General features: G+C 38.7%; 2 long non-coding RNA genes across 2 annotated transcripts in view; one reads left to right on the forward strand and one right to left on the reverse strand.

Moving 5' to 3' along the window:
* The window catches only part of LOC308690179, a 1067189-nt gene that overhangs the window by 188690 nt on the left and 855309 nt on the right, over window positions 1–23190 (reverse strand). The gene's annotated exons all lie outside the window — the stretch shown is intronic.
* On the forward strand, window positions 13561–17637 carry LOC308689498. Its single transcript, XR_014030011.1, has 3 exons — window positions 13561–13628; window positions 14256–14494; window positions 16470–17637. It is a non-coding gene; the product is annotated as an uncharacterized lncRNA (long non-coding RNA).

Here is a 23190-nt window from a genome sequence, read left to right on the forward strand (position 1 = left end):
CACATCTTACTTTCTGGATGTCGGCTTGGTTATAACACATTCACCCGAAATCACCAAAACGAGGTTTCCAGGTTGTGCTTTGGATGTAAATTACCTTGAAGTGTTCCACACACACTGCATGTGTTCTACATCGGTCTTTTGTGATTCCATTGTGAAGCGTAGTCGACCCGTTAAAAACATTGAAACGTCAGTGGACAAGAAATATAGAGGTAAGTTAATTCTTAGGAACTGATTTTACTTAACTTATTACATTAAAAGTTATGGATTGATTTATTAATTCAACATTATGTAACTACCCAACTTTTCCTTCAAGCAAAGGTGTCCAAAAAACAAAAGTGTAGGCTACTCAAAAAAGAAAAGAACTCATATCTCACACAAAAAAATGTTATTAATACAAAAAAATAAACCAATATAGCAATATAAAATATATTAGAACTTTTGTTATATTATATATTATAACCAATAAAGCAAAATAAATGTAATAAACAAAGAAAATACATTGTATAACAAAAGTTAATTCCCAATCATGCTGACAAAACCAACTATACAAAGAACATACAGATACCACAACTGTAATAAATAATGCTAAAAGTATTGATATATGAACAAAAATATAAAAGTAAAAATACAATGCTGTACGCAAAATGAAACCGAAACCTTTAAAGTGAATTTCGTTTTGTATGAATTGTATCTTAATTTAAATCAATGTTTCATCAACCAATTACCTGAATTTAATAAATAATTAGTAAATACAGCAGACAAGAGATAATCAGGACAACGGAGGCGCCGGCGCCTGAACATGAGCTCGTCTCATAAATGAACTGAAACTCTGCTTATAAGGTAGCATACTTGCCTCACAGACCTGAGAAATATATCTATATTGAAATGTCTACTTTTAAAAAGAACAATTCAAAACGAAAGAAAACAGACTGCTCTCTGCTTATGTAATCCGTATGAAATGTGCATTTCTCTCTGGCGGGTTCACAACTGCGAAGATCACCAGTCAGCATAGTCAACTTCATCTTTGCCTCCGACACTGACAGAAAACACTTATTAATAAACAATTAAAATGTCTCCTTGCAATTAAATCAGTTGTTTGTGTCTAATACCAGTTATCACCTTAGTGAAACAATTAATTTGTGAAACAACATATAAAAGTGTACATGTCCAATTTGGGTCTGTCAAAGAAGAATAAAAAAAATTGCTAGATTAAAGGGGACATATCATGCTAAATCCACTTTTTTAGCCCTTAAATGCATTTTGTTGTATATTTGGAGTGTTTAGAAGTACAGAAAATATGAAATTATTCTCTTCAGGTGCTTCGTTGATATCTTTATATTCTGTTTTGGTCATATTTTTCAACCTGTTCCGATTTTTCTGTTATCTATGACGTTTTGTGAACTAATACGTCACAGTATTTGCAGCGGAACTGCCAAATAAGGATATTGACTCCCGGCCCAACACTTCGAGCAATCCGCCATTTCTATTTCTCACTGCAATTTTGTAGTCCAAGCTAAAGGATGCAGAAGTTACGAGAGGGTAAGTTAAAATGTTCGGTTGTTGGATGTAGTAACCCACACACTTCATTACACCGTCTAATGTAGATGAACTGCCGCGCTTGTGTCAGGACGCATGTTTAACTGAAAGAACGAGCAGAGAGAGAGACCCGGTCGCACGCGCGCTCACTCTCTCTCTCTTCAGAGCCAGACGAACGTGTAAACAAGACATCACCGTCTCCAAACTAGACGCTGTCTTGCTCTTTCTCCCTCGCACATATTAATCAAAATAAATCGACACGGTGGTAAAAGGTCGGAAGACCAAAGTTTCATGTGTAAAAACAGTAACACACCATTGCGATACATCCATATGAAGACGTTGTTCTGCAGATTCGTCGTCTTCATTTTCATCTCGCTCCGGCTCTGACTCTGGCTCGAACATGTAAGGCTGGATGGACAAGTCTTCCGTTGTTGACATTTTGTTAATAACGTGTGAATAAAAAGTTTCTGTGCCGCTAGATAATCGTATCTCTGCTATCAAACTACAAAAATGGCTGAACGGGGTGGAGTTGAACCTCTGCAACCTGTAGAGGGGCGGGGTATGAAGTGTCTCAGTTGTATTTAAAGAGACCGCACCAAAACGGGTTGATTGAGACGCACCTCAGAAAAAGGGTAGAAAAGGGGCCTGTGGAGCTATAATAATGAGGAATTCAGACCCAAGCATTGCAGTTCCGCTTTATATAGACTACAAATGTATGATTTATATGTAAAAAGGAACATGATATGTCTCCTTTAAGCAGCATTTTGGTGATTCACTAGGCACACGAACGCAACGTTATTAACTAACAAATCTTGATTCTCTAAAGCTTTCGTACTAAAAAAAAATCACAGTTCGTATATTCAGTTACTGATTTAGACACGACCAACATTCGAATCTTGAAATTAATGATTGAAATGTGAGCTTGGGCTACAGGCAAGTGGGCGCCAATCATGAATTATTTAAGTGAAAGAATTAGCCATGGCTCGCAAGGATTGTTGAGCCACGACAGAAGTTTCCACTTTGAATGCTTTAGCCTGGCTGTTTTTTTCTCCAGCATCTAAAGTGAGAAAAAAAAAAAAAAAAAAAATGTAAATGTAAAAAAACAATGGTTGTCCAAAATGTGAAGTATACACTGGAGTTTTCCCTCTAGGCCTACATATATGTGCAAGATTTTAGTCATAGATAAATTGTAGGCTAAATGTTTGCTTGATTGAGTGACGTCACGTGAAAACTATTCATTTACATTAAATAAAGTGTCAGAAACTTTTGTATGTACTAGTTGTGTAATTTTAGGGGCTAAACTTACCTGAAAGTAGTTAAAACAACAGTGAGAGACGGAGTTTTGCAGCTTATCAGTTGAGCTGCTGCCCCGTTTCCATGGTAACGCCATCCGCTCAGTTCAGATGCGGCTCAAATTTTCAGCGAGCGCACCCATTAAAACATGTAGAAGTCACGCAGCATTTACATTAATTTAGAATAGGCCCTTTTCACATGACGTCACGCAACTTCCATTCTGACTCAAAGCAGTGTATGGTTACTTCCGCCGCCAGCATAGTGGAATGCTATGGAGTTTACTCAGTCCCTTCAACACCTGCCAGAAATACATCTGGATGATGTACATCGACTTGCAGACAAATTTTCACTTAACACACGTTCCAAACTTGACAAAGGATACAAATTCTTCATTGAGCAGTACCTGTTTGCGTATGAAGGTAAGCATTTTGTACTGTCCCGCCCAACTTACGTTAGCGGAGGAGTTAGGATAACGGTAGTTGTTAGCTTTCTCTTCTGCAGTGAAAGTCCATATTCTTGATTAATTTACTGTAATACAGACCTGCAAACTCTTGTTGCAATCATGTTTATTACTGATATTATTACTTAGCTATAGATTGTGTATTGTTAGATAAAAATCTGTAACGCATTCATGGTTAATGTTGTGCCCTTTTAAATCCAAAGAGCCTTTCTCTTTGGCTCTCAACGAAGGCGGTCGCATTTTCTTCCCCTCCTCTCCCTTATCTCCCCTGCTTTGCTGCTCTCATCTCGTCTAGTCTAGAGGACATTGAAGATATCTACCTATTCTGAACCATGATAACAGGTTTTCTGCTGTTTGGATTAGGCATTGCCCTGGTTTATCAAGGAATTAAGAAGACGGTGACAGCTGTCCAAAGCCCCACAAGGCTGCCCGTCATGATTGAAGCAGTGGGCAGAGCTGTCAGCACTCAGACTGTGACTATGAACCACAATATGGATAACATCATGGAGAAGCTCACAGCTTTGCAAAGGCAAATGGATCGTTTCGGAGACCAAAATGGACCAGGAGCTGTGTAAATTGGAATGCGGCTACTCGTACCAAGACCAAACAACCCCAATCTTATCTGCTTTCGGCCCCCCTTAACCAGCACTGGCCTTGGCCTTGGCTGCTGCTGGAACAACACCTCCCCCAGAAGAGCACTGCAGCGAGACGCTCTTGCATTCCTTCCCCCACTCCCCACAGACACCTGCTGATTGTTGACTCTGTCTGGGACCTGACCAAGGTTGACTCCATGGCAATTGCTGTGTATCGCTATGACATCCTGCGGACTGAGGCACCTAGATTAGGATGCCAGGCGTAGCGACTCTCCAGGCCTACAAATACACGAACTCTTACATATATACAGATATACAATCACCCCTTTTTTTTTTACTGTTCCCAAACTGTACTCCTACAGGAGCATAGTCTGGGGGTTGCCTTTTTTTCTCCTCACTTCTCCTCATGTTATGCTGTATTTTTTTTTTCTAAATTCTCTGTCTTCCTGTTCTGTCTACCCCCTTGTCATATTGTATGTATGTTTGCATGGACAGGTTGATGGCTAATTTCGCTGGTAATTGTGACTAAGTGACAATAAAAGGCTACTACTACTTTTACCAAAACATTGCATTGGAATAGTTTCGAATGTAGTTGTCGATGAGGTGACAGTGAGAGGGCGTTTTCACAGGTCCATGAGGAAAAATGAGGAGGCTCATCACCTTCAGGTTTTTCTGATTTTCATGTTCTGCTGCAGTTGCAGACTTTGCAGTATCCCACAAAGTTCCATTGTGGTTCAGTGTGTTTTTCAGCCTGATGTCAATGAGTGTGTGGCGCCAAACTCTAGATGACAATCTTACATTTAAAAACAGAAGAGTGTTGTTTAGGGACAATAAAGGCTGAGAAATATTCTGTGTTATAAGTAAAAAAAAAAGTTGGTGTTCAAAGTTCATAGAATTGCTTTAATTCTTAAGTTTGTTTACCCCAATGAAATGTAAAATTCCTCGGTAAAATGCCTCGATGGCAGACGTATTAAAATTCGGTAGAAAAATTGCTCCTTATCATAACATAAGTATCACGTCCAACAAATGTTGTGATTTTCTGTATGACATGGTTCTGTATTGAGAAAGTATAAACAATATTATATGATATTACCTTATGGACTGCGCTTTCATTGTGAAGTTCTGGAAGGCTTGTTTGATGAAGACTGCAACAATGTCCTCCTTCTGCAGCTGCTTGAAAGAAACGGAAGTCTTCATCCTGCAGCATCCTTAGGAAGCCAGATGCCTCCCTCGTGGTGGTACTATCAAATGAGTTGGCAGTCACAATAGATCTGAAACTTTATGAGTGTACACTCTATCTAGGTTATCATATACAGTGTTCACGATTCTGCTATTTAAGTTCCAAGGCTCTCTTCATGCAACAATCTGGTCGATAATTGTAGTGTGTTTTGGTGATTGGGTAAAAAAGCTGGTAATGCCTTCCAGATCAGAAAAGAAAGCTCTCACTGCTGGAATTTGAGAAGTAGCTTGCTACATGAAGAAATTCATTTGGTGTGCAAAGTAATGCACATAATGGGCATTTTCATAATGTTCACGCACCTTTTGCTGCACACCAGCCCACTCTCCTTTTATCACACTGGACCCATCGTATGCTTGCGCGATGAGTTTAGCTTTGTCATCATCAGTGAAAAGACTGTTCAGCCTCTTTAAAATCACACTGGCAATCGAGTCAGCTGTTGCATCTAAGATAGGGATTAACTCAAAGAAACATTCTTGCACAATATGTTTTGTTTTCAAACACAGAATTGTTTTCAAAGTCTTTTCCGAGTCAGAGAAGGGCAGAATTGTTTTCAAAGACGTTTTCAAAGTCAGAATTGTTTTCAAAGTCTTTTCTGAGTCAGAGTAGGGCAGAATTGTTTTCAAAGTCTTTTACACCACGAGTCTGACAACTGGACACACTGCCGAACAAAGAACCGCACGTCGGAAAGCAAGCCCTACTTGCTTACCAAGTTACCAAAGAGGTAAGTTAGCTTACAATGTTAGCTGTCCTGTCAGATACAGACAGCGATGTTGCCAATGTCATTATTTTGACATAGAAGAGGGCGGGATAATATCGCGAGCGGGCGCCGTGAGCGCTGCGCAAGCAGGAACGAGTAGTGAGTTGTCGTCGAAAAAGATGGATAACGCAAAAAAGCTGTCGGGGGCTAAACATAGTAAAAGAAAGAGGGGATAGGAGATGGCGTGTCAATTGATGCGACAGCAGCTAAATAAGTGGATGGTGAAAGGCTACAGGTAGGATTTTGTTTTGTGTGACGTCCAGGCATATAGGCTAATGCCATCGGGACTACCGGGAGATTCCCGGTGGGCCGACGTGCTTTTTGGGCCAATACATCTCATACTTTTTTGTTTTGTTTTTTGTCTTAATGGCCCATAAAACACGTAGATCAGCGGCCCATTGGTTCTTTTCTTGATCGACACTGGGCTAGCCCAATCACATCTTTAATGTGAAGTATAGAAATATACTCTTTCAAGTATAGAAATTAGTACAAAACTAATTATGAAAGTTTCCTTTATTTTTCAGTGCATTTGTTTTACAATACATGGCTATTACTATCATGGGATTAATATTATAACTATTATTATGTAGTAATAATGTAGACAGACACTGTAACTAAAAGAGTTTTGAATTTGTCTTTGTTTAATTTGCACCAGATTGATGAATTTAATATTAAAAAGCACACAATTTTCTTATGTGGGGGGGGGGGGGGATGCCCCCAAACCCCCCTAGAGGGACAGAGGTCCACTCACCACAGTGATCCAAAAATCCTGTGAGAAATACTGGTATTGCCATGCCAATGCAGCTTACAGCTTTTTGGGGGGGATTCATCACTGTGGAGTATAGTTCAATTCTATTTGAAATTTAAGTTTTGTACTTTCATCTGTTAACTCTCTCTCGTTCCTACTCACTCATTAATTTTTTTTTTTTTTTTGGGGGGGGGGGGTGTACATATATATTGATATTGTTGATTGGATTGGATTGGATTTTTTGCTGCCGCATCCTTCTCACCTTTTTTACCCCTGACCTGTTTTCATGCCTGACCTCGTCTAGTGACGCTGGTCGACCAGTCCATGGAAAATGCCAAGGTAGCTTGTGCCCTCCTGAAACCAACAATCAAACTGTGGTTAAAGTCCTCCTGTGGTGAAAATCAAGCTTTTAATGTTGTTTATATGTCTATGTGGTGTTTTAACATGCTTTAAGACAAACCATGTACAAATTCATAAGTCAACACCATTGCTGAGTATTTTCTCCTTAAAACGTCAGTGAACCAAAGACAGTCTAAAAAACAGGTTTTGAAATTGCTGGTGTTTCCGACGTCACAAACTACCTTGTAACCGATCACGTCAACGTGTGATCGTCAACGAGTGTATCTCTGAGCTGCTGTGAGTGGAGGCGGAGCTCATTTACATATTCATGGAGCCGCGTATACTAAATGAGGCAAAGGTGTAGAGTTAGGCTACATTCAAACTGGCATGAATAACTTTTATTCAAGGAAAAATACGTTTAAATATGTCATTTTGATGAAGAAATAAGGGTTACAATTATTGACTACAGGGGGACTTTAATGATCACCACTTAACATTGACAGTAAATCAGTGCTTTAAAGTCTCATATTCTCATAGGGTTCAACAAGATGTCTGGTGGCTCCAACAAGCACGCAGAATTTACCATCACTATGACACAAAACATGTTAGAGCAAAGAGTTGGTCAAGAATATGCAAAAAGATACTGTATATCAGTATTAGGTGGCATGGATTCAGAAGATGTTCCCCCTTCTATTCCCTCAATGATTGGCCTCCCCTTGTTCAGCTCCAAGGCCAGCTCCTCTGCAGGTGTAAAGGGTGCTGGTGGTGGCCCTCATCCAGTTCCAGAAACATCACTCTTCTTTTTGGCAACTGCATTTAACCCTCATAGACCGTCACGTCTATTGCGATCTCAAAACTCTGGCCAATTGATAATACCTAGAATATCAAAAATCGACTGCTGGCGGTAGATCCTTTTCCTATTTAGCACCTAAACTCTGGAACAGTCTTCCTAACATTGTCTGGGAAGTAGACACACTCTGTCAGTTTAAATCTAGACTAAAAACACATCTCTTTAACTTGGCATACACAGAAAATTATACATTCCTATTATTCAGATTAGTTAAATGATTATTAGGCTGCATACATTAGGTCAGCCGGAACAGGGAACACTTCCTATAACACGCTATGTACTCGTTACATCATAAGAAGAATGGAATCTACGCTAATATTAGTCTTTCTGCTTATTCCGAGGTTCACTGTAATCAGCCGGATCCAGGCCGTATCCAGATCAGATGGTGGACCTACACCTAGACACGACCATTATTTTCCTGTTATCTCTGTAAAGCTGCTTTAAAACAAACTGTATTGTAAAAAGCGCTATATAAATAAATGTGACTTGACTTGACTCATCCCTCCCTTGGGTCATTTTGGGACGAAATTCATTCTTTTTTTTCTTTTTTCTTTTTTTTATTGAACTATGAATACACACAGAAAAAAAAAGGACTTAGAAGAGTTTTGTGGTTGAAATTTAAAACAGTAACAAATCCTTCCCTTGCAGTTCAATTTGACCCCCATAGGAATGAATGGAATGCGAGAAATGCTTCTGGACACATAGAAAATGCTCAAATTTCTAACTAAAAATGCTAAAACTTTACCAAAAAAATTATTTTATAATGTCTACATGTGCATCTAAATGCATACTGAAGTGAACTGACTTTAGGACCCATGGGAAACGGCTAATTTACTCTATATAGAGCTATAAGACCATCTAGTGGCAAGTGTCATGAAATACCATAGTATATTATTTTTCCAAAAGAGTTTGGCAAAGACACCCAATGCAAGATATTTTGAGAAGAATTGAAAGGGTTATGCATGAAATTTGATTTGAAGTTGAGTTTGAGTTGATTTGAATTTAAGCTGAAAGAATGTGAAGAATATGCTTAAATTATTATTATTATTAGCAAGTGAAAGAATATACAAAATTTACAGATCACTGATCACAAAAAACACCACTGTAACACTCTCAGTACAACACGCCAACAAAATCACTTCTTCCACGTCACCACCACAGCATATTTCAAAGGACGCTCCACTCCACATCCGCCAATCCCGGGGGTACGTCTTGAATATGTCCAATTAAGGGTGAACCTTGGATGTAACAATATTGCAAGTTAAATGTTTTAGGCTATACATTTTGTTCTGCTGGTGAAAAAAGGGAAACTGCATTCTGTAGCATTTCTTTTTCTTTCAGTTTCATAAAAAATAAAGAAAAGTCTTCAAGGTTGGGCAAGGCAGAAACAATACAAAACGGCCACTGAATAAACTCAATTACAACTAAATAAACCTTGTAAAAAAAAAAAAAAACAAAAAAAAAAAACAGTGGTGTCATCTAACTCCTTGGCTAAATCAAACACAAGAGAAAAGATGGCACCCAACCCCTACTGCGTCAGTATAGGGCAGCACTTCTCAAAGTCCGGATCCGGACCCGGAGGGAATTCAATCCGGACCCGCCTTAATTGTGTGATTAAAAGTCTGGATTTCCTACTTTGATAAACGCATGTCAAAATCATTTGTTTAGTGTTTTATGTCTTTTTGGAGATGGCCCGAAATTAAAGCGAAGGCGAGATATTTAAAGTTTTCCTCCGTGATTCAGTTGCCATGACATCCAGTGAATGTATACTTTTGACGTAATCGGGCGCGAGCCGCGCGACGCAACACTTCACCGCAGTAAGCGTTTGTATAGGTGTGGAGGATGTCATTGTCCAAGAAAAGAAAAGTTGACCAAGAAAATAGAGTTTTTAAAGATGATTGGACAGAGAGGTATGCGTTCATTTTGCCCCAATCCAGCACGAAGCCATTCTGTTTGATTTGTAACGAGACAGTTGGAGTTGTGAAGAGTGGAAATGTCAAACGGCATTATGAAACAAAACACGGTCATTTTGAGCGGCAATATCCTCAAAATACAGAGCTACGGACAGGAAAACTACGACAGCTAAAGTCTTCATATGAATCAACAAATAAGTTACTTGTGAGAGCTGTGACACAGCAAGAGAGAGCTACAGAAGCGTCTTTCCGAGTGGCCTGGGTACTAGGCAAAAACAAGAAGCCATTCACTGATGCAGAGATAGTTAAGGAGTGTTTAGTGGAGATCGCAGATGCTTTGTTTGAGGGAAAGGAGAGACAGGAGATGTCAGAGAAATTTAAGAAAATTCCATTGTCCAATGACACTTCAACCAGGAGGATAGAGGTACTTGCCCATGACTTAGTAAAGCAGTTAACTGATGATATCAAAGATGCACCCTGCCTTTCACTTGCGGTGGATGAGTCAACAGATAGCACAGACCAAGCCCAGCTATGTGTGTTTGTCAGATATTTCAGCAAGGCAAAGGGGACATTCTGTGAAGACATACTGGGCCTTACTCCACTCTGTCACACTAGAGGAGAGGACATATATGAAGCTATCATGCAGATGCTTAATGAACGGGGAATTGATGTCAAGCATATTGTGTCCATCACTACTGATGGTGCTCCAGCCATGATAGGGAAGGAGAAGGGAGCTGTTCAACGTCTGAAAGAGCAGCACTCCGACCTGCTGACGTACCACTGTATAATACACCAGTCTGTGCTGTGTGCTAGCCTGGGAAAAGAATATTCAGACGTCATGGAAACTATTATGAAGCTTGTGAACTACCTGAGAGCATCCTCTGCCCTTCAGCACCGTCTTCTGCGGGCATTCCTGACTGAGGTGAGAATTTATTTGACTTTATATACTTCTACTGTGTTTTTGTGTGTGTGTGGGTCAATGGGGGTTTATTAAGTGTCACTCACTCACTCACTCACTCAATCACACTCACACACACACACACACACACACACACACACACACACACACACACACACACACACACCTACACACACACACACACACACACACACACACACAGAGAGAGAGAGAGAGAGAGAGAGAGAGAGAGAGAGAGAGAGAGAGAGAGAGAGAGAGAGAGAGAGTCAGAGACTGGCCAAATATAAAAATATTGCTTCACAGCAAAAGCATTTACATCTTTAACAATTTTAATCAATGTGTAACTAAGGCATAATTAATGCAGGAAATGCTGAAAATCTCCCCACTGACTGATGATAAGTCAACCCTTATGTCACAAATGTTTTTTATTTATTTTTAATTGTAAATAAAATGTAGGAGAAAATGTAATTATATGCATTTGGAACTATTAAAGGTTGTCATCAAAATCTACTTACAACAGACTTTAACCAATTACATTTACAGCATTTGCAAAGGTGTTTGTGTTCACTTTATGAATATTTATGCAACACAAAAAAATTATTTATTTATTTATTTGTATTTTTCTTTCTTTCTCTTATCAGGTAAATGCTGCTTATGACGACTTACTCCTCCATAACAATGTTAGGTGGCTGAGTAAGGGAAGAGTCTTGGAAAGGTTTTGGGCCATCAGGAAAGATTTGGAGATGTTTTTGTCCCAGCAGAAGAATGTCAAAGCCAGCCATTACTTGGATTTTCTGAGGGATAATGACACTATGGAGGTTGTGGCCTTTTTAGTGGACATAACATCTCATCTAAATGAACTAAATCTGAAGCTCCAGGGCCAAGGCAACACAGTGTGTGATCTGATGGCAGCAGTACGCTCTTTTGAAAGGCGGCTGGAGATCTTTAAGAGTGACATCACAGGGCCACATATCCACTTTCCAACTCTTCTCCAGCAGACTAATGGCAATCACCATCGTCACCATCTTTCCTTTTTGGAGAAGCTAGCTGAAAATTTCAGGATGCGCTTTGAGGGCTTCAATGCAGGCAGACAAGTGCTGCTCTGCATTCCATCTCCATTTCTAGTCAAGAATGTTGAGGAGTTTTCAAAAGAAATCAAGAGCATCTTCCCGTGGGCAAGCATGGCATCTCTGCAGACTGAACTCATTGACTTGCAGGAAAATGTGGCTTTGCAAGAAGTGGACTGCGACACTGTTACCTTTTGGACTAAAATGGTCACAGCTGAACATTTCCCCAATCTACAGAAAGTAGCCATCTGTGTTCTTACCATGTTTGGGTCAACCTATCGGTGTGAGTCTGCATTCTCAGCAATGAATGCTGTAAAGAACTCACACCGCAGCAGCTTGACTAATGAACATTTAGGCCAGTGTCTCCGTCTAGCAACCACACCTTTCGTGCCACGGTTTCGGCAGCTGATGGGAGACAGACAGTGCCATTTCTCACATTAGACTGCTCTGTATTTTGCACCATGTTACTTTTGTGGTGTTTTGTTAAGAAAAATCCAGACAATTAAATGAATTATTTTGACACTTTTGCACTTCATGTATTGCAATTCATGTATTTTGAATGCAAAAGGCACCTTATTTTTTCATAAAATGAATGTTGATTTGTTATACATGTTTATTAAAAATAAGTTTTGTAATAACCAATAGTTCCGGACCTTTGTCATTGATGAAAATTCAGATTTGGACCTTTGAATGTAGACTTTGAGAACCCCTGGTATAGGGTATATGTCAAACATTTCATGACCAAACCGGAACCCTGGTCTCATGGCATCCACTTGTCAGAGAAAGTGTTGACAGCAGTATGAACTGACACTGATATCTGTGGACTTTTAAGGTAATCAGCTAAACTACCTAGTTCACTTTATTATTGGCGTTTCATTCTATTTAAATATCTAAACGCGAAATGTGAATACAGAAGTTGCACATAACTCCTATGAAGTATATACAATATTTTCACTAAACTGCCACAATAAAGAAACTAAATGAACACTATAAACAGGTGGAAACACTATAGGGACAAAAGTAAAAATGAGGACACTTTACGAAAGAAGCAAGCGAAATAATATACTAAATTTACAGATCACGAATCTGAATACATCCCCACACACAGGGAAAGAAAAAAACAGCAATACGTCTTCAGCCGTAAGTAAATGATCAGAGAACAAAGAGAACCTTAAATACACAATGATAATGAACTAATGCAGGCAGGTATGCTCTCGTTAAATGAATGTCCATGACAACAGATTAGTGACAGAAAACTAGAATGTGGATCGTGGTTGGGAAACCCTGCTATAGATAACCTGTGATCATCAATCCTCAAAAGGCTAGTGGACAAGCAGAAGCCAACAAATTGTGATCAACTATGTGTATGGAAATTACTGCATTGTGATGGCAGACCTTAAATTAACATTTAAATTGCAAACTGTTACCTATTGTTTGGTGAATATGTATTTTTGTTTGTTTGTTTGTTTTTTGTCTGTGGCCTAATAAAGGTTTAATTGTAATCCTTGTTTACTGTAAAATAGTAAAAAAAAAAAAAAATAAGTTCTTAAAAAATTGCTTTGAACAAAAATTAGTTTGTTATTGAAAAAAGTTCCTGATCACCTGTAGGCTATAAATGATTTCTGCACACAAACACTAGTGTTTAGCCATTTAGACAGAATCTCATATATGGGGTTCAAAGGCTTTTTAATTGGTAGTTATTCTCAGCACATTATATCAACCAACATGCATTTAAATATATATTTCACCAATAATTCAACTCCAAATGCCTCTGATATACGTTGTATTATTTGTATGTGAATTTCCTATACACATATGTGAGTTTAGCGTGTGAACAGGACTTTTATTTTGGAGGGGTGATGTGACGTCACAAAGCTGCGCCGCGCTCCTGCGTCTGATTCGGCTGGAGAAAGGTTTGTATTTAAAGTGTTTAAATAAATGCAAACCGTTCAGATAGTTTTATAGTGTAACATTTTTAAACTAATGTTTAATTATTGAATGTAAAATTATAATGCGTTATTTAACATGAACGTTATTGTTTCGTGATTATAGCGCATCCACACGTGAGAAACAGAAAAAGGTGCGTCTCGTTTCGCCCCTTATATAGTGAATGAATACGAATGAATGATCATGAACACGAATTCGGTCACTGGCAAGTAGAGATGGAGAAACGGATCTTTTTGAAACTCAGGAGTCAACTGAATCAATTACTACGCAAAATGATTCAGTGATTCGAATCGCCGCATGCAGACGAGACCTGCTGGTCAAAACAGAAATGCAACAAGAACACAAACACAATTAGCAAATGTTTTGATTAACGTGTAATCTATGAAACATGATTTAACACCATTAAGTGGCTATTATAAATCATAACACCATAGTGTCTATAATTTGTGTTCTTTTAATAATTTGAAGGACTTGTTAGCATGTGTTTTTCCTGCTTACCAATGCACTGAACTAGTGCTGATTGAGACACACCCAGAGATTTCGTTTGGATTTATTTTTCTTTCTGTTGTTTATTCTCATCTTAATCATGACAGATTGTTCAAAACACACCAACAAAAAATTCTTGTGAAGTGACTGAGGTCCACGTGACACACTATAAAGATGGCGTTTATTAAAGAGGAGAGTGAAGACATGAAGATTGAAGAAAGATTTAGAGTGAAACAAGAAGATACTGAGGAACAAACAATGATGGTGATTATTAAAGAGAAGAGTGAAGAAAGGAAGATTGAAGATACATTCAGAGTGAAACAAGAAGATACAGAGGAACACACAGGTTGGTTTCATTCTCAAAGCGGAACTCAGTCATTTGATCCTCATTAAAATGTCCAGCTCTGCAGGAATTAATAATATTTTTGCAAGATGTTGAGGCATGTTGAGATCACATGACCAGCTAAACACCTTGCTTCAAGTGCACCTGAGAAGCTTACTCCAAGTTGGAAACATAAATTCACTCATTCAAGTTGGAAAAATATGGTAGCAGCCTAAACAAAATTATTATTTGTGTGACTTTAAACATTTACTTTAATGAAAACCATTAATTTATAACATAAATAATAATAACATAAAATTATGCATATTATACATATGCAATTATGCAAATGTTGCTACGATACCAAAATTCTGACTTTGATACGATACCTGACTAAAATATCTGAATACTACTACTGAACTGTTACCATGACGAAAACCTAAAAACAACAGGAAAAGTAATCGCATGAAACTTCTGGGCAGAGCAGATAAATGGTCAGTGGTGTGTGGTTTAATTAGCTCTATAGAGTGGTGCAGGTAAAAGGTAAATTTGTAGGCCAACCGGCAGTTTGCATCACACTGGTTCCCTCGACAAAAAGCCAATGGGATTTTTCTATAGGCTTTTGGATTATCGCTAAAAACAAGCTCTGTGATCAACAAAAGTTTATGATACTTGCACATTTTGTCCATTAAGATAATTATCACAGATGAACACAACTTTTATGAAACTTGAAGCCTAAATGCAGTCGCCAGAAGTAAAAAGCTAAAGCTTGGCTATAAACGAACTACACCACGGTCCAACGACTTTAACCATCACTAAGTTGCCAACAACTTTTCCAGGGTAATACTGATGTATTTTATGTTGTAGAATAAAACGTTAAGATATCTTGAGCTTGTGTTACCACACCTTTTTTCAGCCATATAAACAAAAACCCATTAACTTTGGTAAGATGGAAACGGAAGTGCTAAAATGGTAACTCATTTCCAGGTTTTGGCCTACAAATTTTAGTCTGGAAAGATTCTAACTTTAGAATCCAATCTTTTCTGTTTGGTAACCATCAATGGTTGAACAGGGTTCCTCAAATGCAGGAACTGCAGAATTTAGCTCAAACCAGGGTTCGTACAGATACTGTATAACAAAATAATGTATAAATGACTTTAAGGAATAAAATGACTACAATCAGAGATCTCATTTATCAAACATTTATCAATTCTTTATCAACTTTAAAAGAAAAAAGAAAGAAAAGTAAATGGACTTCTTTTAGATGCTCTTTTGAGTCAAAAAAAAAAAAAAAATTCCGCCAGCAAAGTATGTTGTTTATGACCCAAGAATCAAAGTCTCCCAATGTTGCACTCGGTTTAGGGTTCTGCAAAAGAAGATTACGTCAAATGCTTTCTTCCATGGCTATCTAGCAAGCATGCGGTGTTAGTTATTATTATATTGGTTATATTATATTGCAATCTAATGGCTTGTTTGCACTAAAACTCTTATTTATATTTGAATGATTTGTTATTTTCACTCAAATTACAGATCCAGATACAGTATCCACAATGCAATGTAGAACTTAACATCATATATATATCAAATAAATTACATTGAGCACAAAAAAACTTTTTAAAAACATTTTAGGGGAAACAGGAACTGCTTTAACTGTGACATAAGCACAGGGCCGGCGCCAAGGGGGGCATAGATTAAATTTAGAGGTGTAAATCACACGATACAATCCAACATTGATTCTAATAGCCAGCGATTCAGTATTTATCTGTACCTCAAAACATGACATGATACGATTTTATTTGATTCAGAGGTATATGTGTATATAAAGTCGTTCTGAGATTTCAGATAACGCCTCTTCTGGTAGCTTAGTTGGTATAGGATTTAGCATACATGTTGTAGGTTTGGTTGCTTTGTGTTGGTTTTAATGCTTTAAATGTCTAAATGATTTGATGTCTGTTGCTTTTAGCCATTAAACAGGTTAATTTGTCTTTTTTCACCCTAGACCTGATGGCCCTGAATGAAGAGAGTCAAGAACTGAATGAAAAGGAAGAGAAAGATCAGTATCAAAATCCTAATTTCATAACTGGAAAAAAATCTTTTAGTTGCTCACAGACTGAAAATACTTCCTCACAAAAGTCGAGAGCTAGAAGTAATTTCATCTGCCAAGAATGTGGAAAGAGTTTCAATCAACATGTAAACCTAAAAGTCCACATGAGAATTCACACTGGAGAGAAGCCTTTCTCCTGCCAACAGTGTGGAAAAAGTTTTGCTGAAAAAGGAAACCTTAATAAACATAAGAGAGTTCACACTGTAGAGGACCCTTTCACCTGCCAACAGTGTGAAAAAAGTTTCACTCAAAAATACAGACTTAAAGCCCACATGAGAGTTCACACTGGAGAGAACCTTTTCACCTGCCAAGAGTGTGGAAAATTTTTCATTAGAAAAGCAAGCCTTAAAATCCATATGAGAATTCACACTGGAGAGAAGCCTTTCACATGCCCTCAATGTGGAAAGTGTTTTTCACATATAGCAACAATTAAATCCCATATGAGGATTCACACTGGAGAGAGGCCTTTCACTTGTGATCAGTGTGGAAAGAGTTTCAGACAAAGAGTCGCCCTTAATTCCCACAGGAGGATTCACTCAAGAGGGAATTGTTTTATTTGTCATCAGTGTGGAATGAGTTTCAAAGACAGCAATCACCTTAAGAATCATGTAAAAACTCACACTGGAGAAAACCCTTTTATGTGTCATCATTGTGGAAAAACTTGCTCAAACAAATCAAACCTTAATGTTCACGTGAAAGTTCACGCTGGAGAGAAGCCTTTCACCTGCCCTCAGTGTGGAAAGAGTTTCACTGTTAAACAAAGCCTTAAGACGCACATAAGATCTCACACTGGAGAGAAGCCTTTCACGTGTCTTCAGTGTGAGAAGAGTTTCACATATCGAGCAGAACTGAAATTTCATTTGCAAACTCATTCTGAAAAGACATTGCAGAAAAAGGAGTACTTTCAAAAATCGCCTTCACAGACAATTTAATTGTGATGACAAAAGATTTTTTATTACACCGACGACACTCTAGACAAGTGTGATGTGAGACTATTTTTATTTATGTGGAATGAGTTTTAAATGGTGCCATAAACATATCCATCTGTGTAAAATTAATTTTGATTGTATAGAGGCATCACTCATCGTTTCATTAAGATTAATACAGTGGAATCAATATCTATCTATCTACATTCAAAACTAACTGAATGTATGCAATGTAACAAAACATGAACTTTGGTTCGGACTTTCAGGTGTGAAAACGCACTAGGTCTCCCATCCAAGTACTAACCAGGCTCAACCCTGCTTAGCTTCAGTGGGCAACCAGTCTTGGGCTACAGGGTGATATGGCTGCAGTATCTGCAGAGCACATGCAGAGATAATGCTAAATTCTTGTTTTTCTTTTCTCTATATCTTAAAAAATATATTTATTTTTTTAAACAAAACAGGTGCAGTTTTATAATTTTTCTATTTCAATTAAAATCTAAAAACAAATTAACTAATTTTTTTTCTTGTGCAGTGCGTGGCATATCACAAGCATGGTGGGCAGTACCTTTCAAATAATTAACAATGCTAACATTCGTTAAACAATGACAGCAAAAGTTTTTCTTAGGAGAAAAAGAAGATCTGAAATTTGGGTCCATTTTCTTTATAAAAGTGTAGGCTAAACTAAAACATTCCTTTTTAAATCTGAAGGAAAGCAATGTGAACAAATTTTCTAGAAAGAATACAACAAACCTCAAGCAGCATATGAAGGCTTACCACAAAGAAACTGAGGTAGGTTGACATTTAGGTGGTAAAGGTTTTACCACCTAAATGTCGTTGTTAGGTTGTAGAATATTTTATAGCTAGACTGAATCCATTAAGTCAGGGTAAAGTATTTTAGGAGAAGTGGATGAATTTCCCGAAAAGGGTGAATAAATTATTCAACATCATTAATGGGTTCAGTTGGTTGATAATGATGGTATGTATTAAATCCTAGTGAATTTACATGACCTAATGTATGGATTGAGAAATGTATAAACTTGCCTTTTTTTGTATGATTATATGTAATCAAAAGGGGGAGTGTAGTGGACAATTTTAACATAGCAAGTAGCAAACCATATAAGACATTTTTGAACATAGCAAACCATATAAGACATTTTTGTCAAACATAAAGGAAACCAGCTATCTGTGATAAATTTATTTTGTGTTTAGCCTTGAACAGGCTAAACACAGCCTTGGATCATTGTCACAGCTGCAGATAACTGAGTACCATATAAGGAGTTGTTTTTATCTCAGTGACTAGAAGCCCTCTCACATTGAATAAAGGGGTTGTGAGGCCTATAAATGTCTTAACCCTCTAATGCATGAATTATGTTTTTGCACTTAAAAAAAAAATGTAATCTTATTTTCTGGAAGATTTAAGATAACAGATTAACAAAGTAAATAAAAATTAAAAATCAACCTCCCCCTGATTTTATTTTGTTGCCGCAGGGCAACGATATGCAGTATAGGTAGTAGGGATGAGCGAGTACAGCATTATCTGTATCTGTATCTGTATCTGTTAACCATATGAATTATCTGCATCTGTATCTGTACTCGGACTGGGCGGGGCCTAACCCGGAAGTGGGCGGGATTTAATCCGGAAGTGGGTCGGGTTGTCTTGAAATGGGCGGGGCTTTAACCAGTATGTTATTTTAAGCATGCAATTGATATGGGTTGATCAGAAATTGTTATATTTATTGCTGATTAGAAAACTATTTACATGACAGCATCAGCATTGAGCTTCAGATCAATGGTTTTGATCACGATAACAAACAAACTACAGAACAAGTTTTGCAACAATGAATACAACACATGCGGTTGCAATTATGAAGTAAAATGTAATGAACAAGAGTTTTCATCTCAACTAGGGCTGGGTGATATGGACCAAAAGTCATATCCCGATAGATTTAGGCTGAATTTCGATATACGATATATATATCCCGATATTTTTTATTTTTCATGTTTTATTTTTTTTCAAAATTTGTTAACACACACAAGTACTGTCACCCTTCACTTAACATAAATTGTAAGAATGACTAATAGTAAAGACTAGTACTAATAAACATTAGGCCTATGCTAAAGGTATTAAATAGCAGTCCCAAACTAGTTTTTGTTAATACAATGTTGGTATGAGCCACCACAGTCATTTAAAAATATAAAAAAATAACACAAAGAAAAATAGTGGCATTTTGTGGTTAATATGGAAACGACAGTTACCATGGTGAATACATAATACTAACAAGAACTGTTAATGAAACATGGAAACTGCTCCTGGTGAATAGAATGAAAATCATACCTGCATTACTTTTATTTCGTGTAATTTACAACGTAACGGCGTTGCATGCTCGTAGTTTCTTTTGCACTTTATATACAGTGAGGCGATACACAGCGCGCGCCGCCGCATTTGCGCGTGCAATTGAGTGTGCGCTACGACTACAGTAGGGTGATATCAGCTAAATTGGGCCACTTTTTGGTAAATCGTTTGGGACAATAATACAATACCATATATGTCTTTTCCATGTGTGTTTTTATGATTAATAATGGCTGTTTTTGATAATTTTGTGCTAAAATTATGTAATAAAATATAATTATTTATGCCCTACAGTTCTTGAAACATTAGCTGTGCCAACTTTTTTTGCATGAGCAGTTTCAGGTAAAATGGGCCAGTCAAACTACAAAGGGAAATATTTATTTACAATTTAAATTTAATTTTAAAACACAATTTCTTATACAGCCACATAACATTTAAACTGTATTAAACAAACATATTAATATTGTGCTATTAAAAAAAAAAAACATTTTGGGTGCAAAGTCAAACCCATATTCAAATTGCAATTGCAATTAAACAAAGTAATTTTGGAACAGCATATATAGATCAGTGAACTGATGTGTGTGTGTGTGTGTGTGTGTGTGTGTGTGTGTGTGTGTGTGAACACATTTAGAACAAAATGTACAAATAAAAAAAAATCTCATTCAAAATTGATAATTGGGGTGTGTGTGTGTGTGTGTGTGTGTGTGTGTGTGTGTGTGTGTGATGAAAAGATTTTTCAAAGACAATCTTTGCAGATGAAACCATCGTCATCACATATTCCGTTTTCTTCACCACAGCTCTCATGAAACCATGCAGAACATGGTTCACATTTGACCCATTCCTCAGTAGCCTTAGGGTCATCTGGGTCACCATAGTGGTTTTTGCAGACTTTGCAAGGTGATTTTCCCTCCTTTTTCCCCCCCTTTGTTTGCTTTCTGCCTGAGTACTTGCTGGCTGCCTTGGTTGGATTCTTGCTGGATGACTTTTTTTTAAATATGTATTCAATGTGCTGCTCAGATGATAGGTTGTATGATGGTGGCTTCACTCTTTTTCTGATGGCCCTCTCCCTTTGCGGTATTGAGATCAAGTCAGTGAATGTGACCGATCTCACAGACTGAACAGAAAGAAAGTAACAAAGAACCTATGTTATTGCAAGAAATAAAATAATTATTTGGTCTTGCCTACATTTTATATAAGGGACTAAATTCTGTGTGTGTGTGTGTGTGTGTGTGTGTGTGTGTGTGTGTGTGTGTGTGTGTGTGTGCGTGCGTGCATGTGTGTGCGTGCACGTATGTTTGCGTGAGCATGCATGTGTAACATGTCATATAGCCTTAGTTTGAAAGTAGTATAAAATATATCTTACTGTGGAGGTGGAAGGTCCCTCATCCTGGGAGTGGGTTTCTTTCTGGGGTGTGAACTGGTTGAAGAGGTCATTATCTTCAAGTACATCCTCCAACACAACCTCTTCACACACCACCTTCTCATCTTCTGGGAAAAAGTACAGTGGTTCCACAGGTAGCAAAGGTGTCAGAGAAGCAGAGGACTGAGGTCTGGCTGGCGGGTGGGAGGGTTGATGTCCAGAGAGCAGGGCTGATGGCTGGTGGGCAGAGTGGGTCAAGTTCAGCAGGGGTGACCATGGTCCAGTGGGCGGGGGTAAGAGACTCTGCGGCCTTGTGGGCGGGGTTGGGAGAGACTGCGGCCTTGTGGGCGGGGTTGGGAGAGTGGATGGTAGCACTCTTTCGGTGGTCTTGCTGGGGGCAAAAGCAGTCTCAGGGAGAATATCTTTATTGAGAGGGAACATCCCTGTTCCCCGGAACCCTGCCTGGGCATTTTCAATAGTGGCAGCCTTTGCCCAAGCCCTGCTGAACACCGCAAAGAACTCCATCCTTGACAGCTTCTGTCCAGCCATCATCCTCGTCCACTTCCTCCCTTCCTGGTCCCAGTGGTGTTTTAGACTCTTGAAGAGGGCCTTGTCCGCTGGTTGCAGCGCATGAGTTGTGTGGGCAGGGTAGCACATGATGTGCACATTCTTGCTCTTCAGTAGCTTAATAAACTCCAGGTTATAGACGTGGCTACTGTGGCCGTCAAGGAGGAGAAGGTGAGGCCTGGGGTCATCCCTAGGGAGGGACTGAATGAACAATTGACCCCACTCCAGAAAGAGGTCAGAGGTAATCCAGCCATTGTCTGAACACCTTACACTGGTGTTCTCTGGGCATCCCTGTAACCACTCAGAACGAACACGCTTCCCCTTAAAAATAATCATTTTTCGACTGTATGTGCCTTCTGCATTGAACGCTGCCAGACAAGTCGTTGTCTCCCCTTTTTCTCCGGCACACACCTCCACACATGGCTGGCCAACCTGTCCAATGACCTGTGTTGAACTGAACTGATCCTGAAGCCCAGACTCGTCACAGTTCCATATATGTGACGGTGTGCCGTCGATACCCAGCTTGATCAAAAGGCTCTCATATTGATTAAACCACTGGCTAACCACCTCTTTGTTGAGTCCAGCAGCCCATGCTGCAGACAGGACCTCTGGCTTGCGCATCCCAAGCTCTGGGTTGCGCTTTAGAAAGTTCTGAAACCAGTAATATCCGGCCCTCCCTGCTGTCTTGGAGAAACCAGATATGTTGTTTTTGGCTGCGAAATCAAAGGCCACTTGCTGGACATCACGTTTTGTGTAGGGAAACCCCCTCTGCGCCAAGGTCTTGAGGGTGGTAGCAAGCTCCCTTTCCGCCTCTTCTGGAAGGTAGGGCTTCCGCCCTGACGCATGTTCACAGCCAGTCACCTTTGCACTGATGCGTCTTTGCAGTGTGGATCGCGGCACACCCCATGCTCGTGATAAGAGGTGCACACTCACTGTAATTCCTTTCTTCACTCCATCCCTGTATTCATCTAAGGCCCCCTTCATCCTCTCCTCTTTCCACAGATTGTAGTTTTTTGGTCTTCCTTTCTCTCCCTGTTTTATGTTTGTATTCTTTCCTTTCTGGTCCTTGCTCCTTTCTTTTCTCTTTTTCTGTCTCCTCTGCTTGTCTCCTCTCTCATCTTTTCTTGTCCTCTCACTTCCTCTCTCTTTCCTTCTCCCTCTCTCATCCTTCCTCATCCTCTCACTTCCTCTCTCTTTCCTTCTCCCTCTCTCATCTCCACTCGCTTCCTTCTCATTTGCCATACTCACTGTAAATAAAGTATCTATTACCATCTATTACCATTATTACTCTTGGGGGGGGGGGGGGTCATAGTGAGTGTGTGTGTGTGAATGTAACATGCACTACATTTATAAATTTTTATAAATAATATAGGCTATTATCAATTTAAATATATAAAAAAATTGTGTAATAAA

Source organism: Scardinius erythrophthalmus (assembly GCF_964197995.2).
Source record: "Scardinius erythrophthalmus genome assembly, chromosome: 4".
NCBI lineage: Eukaryota > Metazoa > Chordata > Actinopteri > Cypriniformes > Leuciscidae > Scardinius > Scardinius erythrophthalmus.